We start from the raw sequence: 7,059 nt of genomic DNA on the forward strand, positions 1-7,059 counted from the left end.
AAATAATTTTGATAAATATTGTTCTTTTAGCGAGAATATCCCTTCACGTTTTGGGTAAAGAGTTAATCTCTTTTGGAATATATAGTTGATCGGTTGTCTTTTCCAATAAGTATCATTCACAATAATCAAACCTTAATCTTTTAATTATCTCTGAGATCTAACATAGTCTTACATTACTAAACATTTTATACTATTATTTTGGTCCATAAACATTGTTTAAAGAAACTGAGAGTTATTTATAATGGACACAGTGTTTTTAACTTATAATAAGGACTAGAGGAAGTGATTAAGTAGACAAATCAAAAATAATTTTGATGAAAAATCATTTTAAGTAATTGTCTTTTTATCTGCATCAACAAGGATGTTTTTATGTTGAGAAGTGTTTATATTTGATTTTCAATACTAAATTATTTCATTTGTATTTATGAGAAGTGTCTTACTTGTACACATATTGTATCCTAAAAAGTGTGTCACATCTTATGTCATTTATTTTAATTGGTCAAAAAATATTTTATCATTAAATTTTAAATTTAAATATATGTTTTTCAATCAATCAAATGAAGTATTACATGGAAAAACACACCATTTTTACTCATATAATTTTATTCAAATAATAAGAATAGAACTTATGACCAACTAATTTTCGCACATTTGGCAAGTGATTGAATTCTTCAAATATGATCATCAAGATTCAATTTTTATTGTGTATTATTTGTATAATTAAAACAACTTTAATAATTAGAACTTGATTAAAGAAATTTAGTGATTTGATTAATAAAAATAAAAGAAAAATATATGCATCAACATTGTATGAATTTTATACATTATAGTTGAATCATTTTTATTCATATTTAATTATCATTGACTCTTTAAAAAAAATATAAATTAATATTATAATGATAATGCATAAATCTTTATAACTAACCGAACATTGATATTACAGTCAATTATCTCAACTAAAGACTATAAACATTTTCTTCATAAATCATAACAATTGTTGGCACCAAATGTTCTCCTAAAACCAAGAGTGTAATACATTTGTCTTCCCAATGTAGTTTTTTTTGCAATTGATATATCATTTATCACTCTTTTATATTACTTATTTTTAAAAGTTAATAATAATTAAATTATATGGTGAATGATATAATGATAATATAAAAAATTCTTACGATAATATAGAGTATTACATTTTTCTTATAAGACGAAGTTGAGAGAAGCTAATAAAGACAAAGGAGCAGTGTTGTTAAAACCGTACCGGTTATCAAACCGGTCAGAGTACTAGTATAGTGGTACAGTGGTTCAACCAGTGGTTCAGCAATTAAACCGCATGCCGGTTAAACCGGACATAACTACTTATATTTATATATATATATATATAAACCTATAACAAAAAAATTCCAAATAGGTAGATACTCAAATTTATAATCCATATTTATAATCTACTCAAAATTCACATAAATAAACAACTTTAAGTCTTTAACAAATTCAAAGTTTAAATTAAAAAACATATATCAATCAAAAAGTATCACTTAACAACCACAAAATATAAATAAATGACATAACTTCACAACTCACACTATAAAACAAATAAATTTAGAGTTTTAACACTTAATATCAAGGAGTCAAAGTTATCTTATATGAATATTATATTTTTCTACCAAATCCTATCTTCAGACAGTACTCCAAGATTACACAAATGTCACGTTAGGAACCAAAATGTGTAATCTAAGTATGTCTTGGAAGTATGTGCCTTGAAGGATTGAAGAATGGTTTGGGTCTCCTTGTAATAGATTTTTAAGTTTTTAAGTTTTTTTTAAAAAAAAAAATATATATGTATAAACCAACCGGTTTAGTAAAATATCGGCCGGTTCACCGGTTTTGACCAATTTTTGACCGATTTTGACCGGTTTTGATACTTGACCGGTTTTGATACTTGACCGGTTCAACACCTGTACCGTACCGGTTAGGGGGGCGATTCACCGGTTTTCCGGTTGAACCGGCCGGTATGGTACGGTTTTTATAACCAGGAGAAATCATTATTTTGTTTTTATTAGTAATTTCTATTTTTTAAAAAGACCTCAATCTTTACCACAACATCCTTACAAGCCATAATTGGTTCGAAAATAATTTGTTCTCCCAAAATCAGATTCAAACAATTCTTTCCTCATAAGAAATTTTACCCTTGAATCACAATCTCCTTTCGTTATGATCAACCACTTTCACGCGGAAGAACTAAATCTATCTTAAGAACCACTAAAACACATTTTTACACAAAAAAAATTGTTTGAATTGACATAAATGTTAGATATTTTATGGACCTGCAAGTGCACCATAACGTCCAAGTAGTGAAATCCGTTAAAGTACCAGGATATCGTCCTCATAGAGCAAAGTGGATTTACACTAATTCCTACAAGAATTAGTTGAGCAACTATTTACACGAATTTGTTTGATAATTTGATAATAGTTTTGTTACAAGGTTAAATTAAAGTAAAAGGTTAATTGTGAATTTAAAAGAGTTGAGATCGAAATTCATCATCTTTCCCTTTTGACATCCATAGATTCAATTCCAAGCCATTTGCAAAGTTACTGATTCCGATGCACATTTTCGGCAATTCATTTACATCAATTTTTTAAGTGTAAAATCCTTAGATAATCACTCAATTATAAATTACTTCGCTAATTGACTAATTAACTAGCATTAAAAATAATATAAAAACAATTCATACATCATTATCCATTCCTGAAATAATGATGTATGAAGGAAGATAATTCAAATCAAGTGCCAAATTTAACTTTCCAATTAAACTTGAACCCAAGAACAAGAATTCAGTAGCTAATTAAACTCATTTATTAAGAACAGGGTAAACTTCCCAAAATCAAATAACAATTACATTAGAATTGAATCCAGGAGTACAAGGTATGAACATTATATTTTAAATTCCAACAACGAAGAACTAGCCACTCATTATTGCCATTACAACACTCTGATCGTGAGAAATACAATAAATTTTGGATCTAAAGCCGTTCCCACGACTTCTCTCTTTCTCCCTAGTGTTTCTCTCTCTAAAATCGTGTGAAAAAACTTGGAAAATGGTTGGATCACCCCCTTTTCTTTTCGTAACCGCCTAGATTCTCGCTCGAGCGAGAGAGCAAATTTCAGCATTTAGAAAATCTTCTAGCTTGAGCGACAAATCTCTCGCTTGAGCGACAGATCTCTAGCTCGAGCGAGAGAATCAGAGTTTTGAACCTATCTTTCTCGTTTGGGCGAGAAAGACACAGAAACTTTGACATCCAAAAGTGAGAATTGTTGCTTGAGCGACAGTCCCCTCGCTTGAGCGAAGGACAAGCAGTGATTTAAGTTTTTTTTCCTTGAATTAGCAATTGTCACTTGAGTTAGGGATCCATAACTCCTTTTACGCAGATTCCTTCAATTTCCATCTTTTCTACTCCTCATTCTCCTGCAGTTGATGTAAGGTCCTTTAACAAGATTAATGACACTAGATTCTTTAGAGTTATGTATGAATTTCATCATAACTACACCATAAGTACCAAAAATTTATATGAATTTCCTTCGTAACATGACACTTAACAATAAACACATTCAAAAGAAACACAACATTGGATTAATGATCAGGTATACTCTCTCCATGGTGAAAACTTCATGATTTGAATCTAGAAATTTGAAAAAGAAAAAGTTCACTTGAGATACAATTCATTTTTACTACAGCCAAATACTTTTTGAGGTGAAAAAAAAAGACTGTTAACAATCCAATAATAAAATAACAACGATAAATAGGATAAAATTATCCTAAAGTGATGTCTCCAAAATGTGATTTCCATTAGATTGGAGTAGGACCTGGATCATCTACTTTCCTTTAAAACGTGACACTATTTTGAAAGACAGATAAACCCCCGACAAATATATGGTTGGTGTAGAGATAAGTATTGTCATTATAGGAATATATATATATATATATATATATATATATATATATGGATTAATGAATACTACCTAGTGCTTTGTATATTCTATTTAGAAAAGGATGTATATACTAACAATATAAGTTTTTTATACTGTTACTATACCATTTATATTAATTATTATTCACTTTTTAATTATATGTAATATAAATGGATATATTTATATCTTTACATTAGTAGTTCATAAATATAGTAGAGATTAGGGCATACTTCTGCTCAATTGTGCGCATTGAATTAAGATCTACATTTCATAAAGCATGTACGCAGAAGTCAGCTTGGTTGTTTTGGCTCAATTTTGGGGATCTCTTCAAGAGTAAATGCACTTCTTAAACTTAATAAATCAACATTTAATATATTCAGTATAAAGTTCTTTATTGGTGAGTTTAATATGCATTATTGTTGTACAAAATTGCACATGCTAAGATTTGGTATAGATTTATGGAGAATAATATTTTTTACAATGTCTAAAGAGTATCTTAAAATCGATTAAGCAAACATGCACAACTATATAAATTTAATTTATAATTATGAGTACTAATTTTGTTTCGCTTATTTAAATAATTTTATTTATACATAATAAAGTGAAAGAAGACTAAAAATAAATTTATAAAGTTCATGAATCATATCAACTTTTTTTAAAAAAAATGATCACAAATTCTATCAGATAACATATCCTGACAATATTTTAAAAATGCTAAATCCTATTAACATTTTTAAAATGTAACATATTCCTTATCTGGAATCATCATATTTTTTAGGAAAAAGTTTACAAAATCCCTCCTTAATTTTTGTAAATAAATACCGCAAACTATTTTTTCTTCCTAATTATACCTAGACTTTAATTATTGTGAAATTGATCTCAAAGGCGGTCACTTATTCAGAAAGTAATTTGCAAAGGGGTCGATTATTCGATATGATGCCTGATGAGCACATTTTCAAGGAAATCATTGGTAAAATGGGACCGATACCTATTCCTATTATGCAGTTCACATTCCTACTTTTATTCTAGAAAATTCAGACAAGTATAAGTTTCTCTTGCCCAAAAATTGCATGAGAGAGAGATGATCATGGAAGTTCATTTGTGATTTCGGCTTCTCGCTAAGCTTGTAGAAGTGCAATGACTTATCTCAAATATTTTAGCTGATGTTGAGATTCTTTTGTCACTCATATATGCATACATTTGTCTTTGTCCATTGATTTTGAGATATTCTTTGTGAATTCATTGTATTGAGACAAATTCTTTGATTTGGGGGGAGAAATTCTGTATATAATTTAGAGCATGACTTCAGTGAAAGAGAACAACTTCCGTTCTCATAAGAGATTGAAAGTGTTGTTTCATGCTTTGCCCTTATTAGGTGTTTATTTGGTATTAGTGGTTACCTCAATTCCAATTTTATTATTAATAATTTAAAATTGTATGTATGTATGTACCAATTTTATTGATAGTCAAAGTTTAAGGGTTAATTATAAAGAAAAAATAGTTTACTATTTACTTACAAAACACATAAAATTTAAGGAGTTTTGTGAATTTTTCCCTATTTTTTATTATAGATGGACTACCTTTTGAAAATTACCCATAAACATCAAAGAATGGTCATCAAGATCAACTCAATTCTCTCTAAAAGGTTGCACAACTAATTCATACTAGAGAGGAAAAGAGCTCCATAATCATAAATATTTGACCTTACTCACTTAGCTAAAAAAATATTAGATATATATTTTTGCTTATAGTTGTTTTGTAGTTTTTGAAGGCCAGTTTCATTTTAAACAAGCTTTATGCTTCCCAGCATACCCAATATAATTCACCAAGTGCTGTGATACTTTAGGATAGGAGAGATACATGTAGCGCTAATCATGATGTTGTCTCATCCCTGATATTGTAAGGGTGGACAACTCATATTATTATTGGTATTATGAGTTATGAGCTTGAGTATGTCTCTGGTTTCTAACCCTTGAATTATGACTTTTATCATTTAAATATGGTGATCTTACTATCATTTAAACCTAACTGGTACAAGATATCATTACACTTGGTATTGTTATACCATAAAGACAAAACATTTGCATGCAACAAAAATACCCTTGGTAGGACTCATCCTCCTAAAAGATAATTTTAATAATACTAAGAAATATGGGTAATCTACCTTTATCTCGGGCCAGCCTGAACAACATGCATTATGCATTATCATGCCCTCCATTCACGTAGTTAAAATTAGAAAATATATCATTCAAATATTCATTTGTTCATTCATAATTCATCTAAAAGAAAATACATGTCATTCAGCATTCCAAATGTTAGTGCAAATCTCCCCATCTATTATCTTAAAATAAAAAACAAATAATTTATACTATTAGAAATCAAAGAGAAAAAAGTTACAATAGAGACATTATACAATTAATAGATTGATATTTATACTATTAGATTGTATATCATTGATTAAATGAATAGAATGATATTGGGTTGAATAAAAAAGTTACAATAGAGACATTATATATACAAAAGGAAGGAAAACTAACTTAACCTAACAATCAACCAAAAATATTTTTCGACACCTACATATTTAAATATTTCAATCATAACATTTGGTAAATTCACTCATGCATTCTAAATCACACACATTCCTTAACTACACCACATGCATTTCCATGCACCATTTTATATTTGCATATTCATTCATGGCAAAATCTTATGTATCAAAATTACACTCTCACTCACTCATGCATCCTATCCATTCATCATAGGTTTTCATATATAGAGTGAGACTCCTCTAATGGAGAGGGAAGTGTTGTACAAAATGAAACAAAATACATGACAAAAAAACATTATTATCTATTTGTTTACACTTGCAATGATACTTTTATCCTAAAATTAAGCGTGAAAATATCATTTCTCTCTCAAATAATAGAGAGGATCCCTACTCAAAAATATCAAATCTCTTTGCAATGAGAGAATCCTTATATATACCATTTGAATAATTGGTTGACTAAATTTCATTTGAATAAAAATACTAAAACACTCCAATGAGTATGCGTAGAGATGAATAATAATGACCTCTTAAGTCTTGTCACACTCCGAAG

This window comes from Lupinus angustifolius, chromosome LG06 (genome assembly GCF_001865875.1).
Source record: "Lupinus angustifolius cultivar Tanjil chromosome LG06, LupAngTanjil_v1.0, whole genome shotgun sequence".
NCBI classification, from domain to species: domain Eukaryota; kingdom Viridiplantae; phylum Streptophyta; class Magnoliopsida; order Fabales; family Fabaceae; genus Lupinus; species Lupinus angustifolius.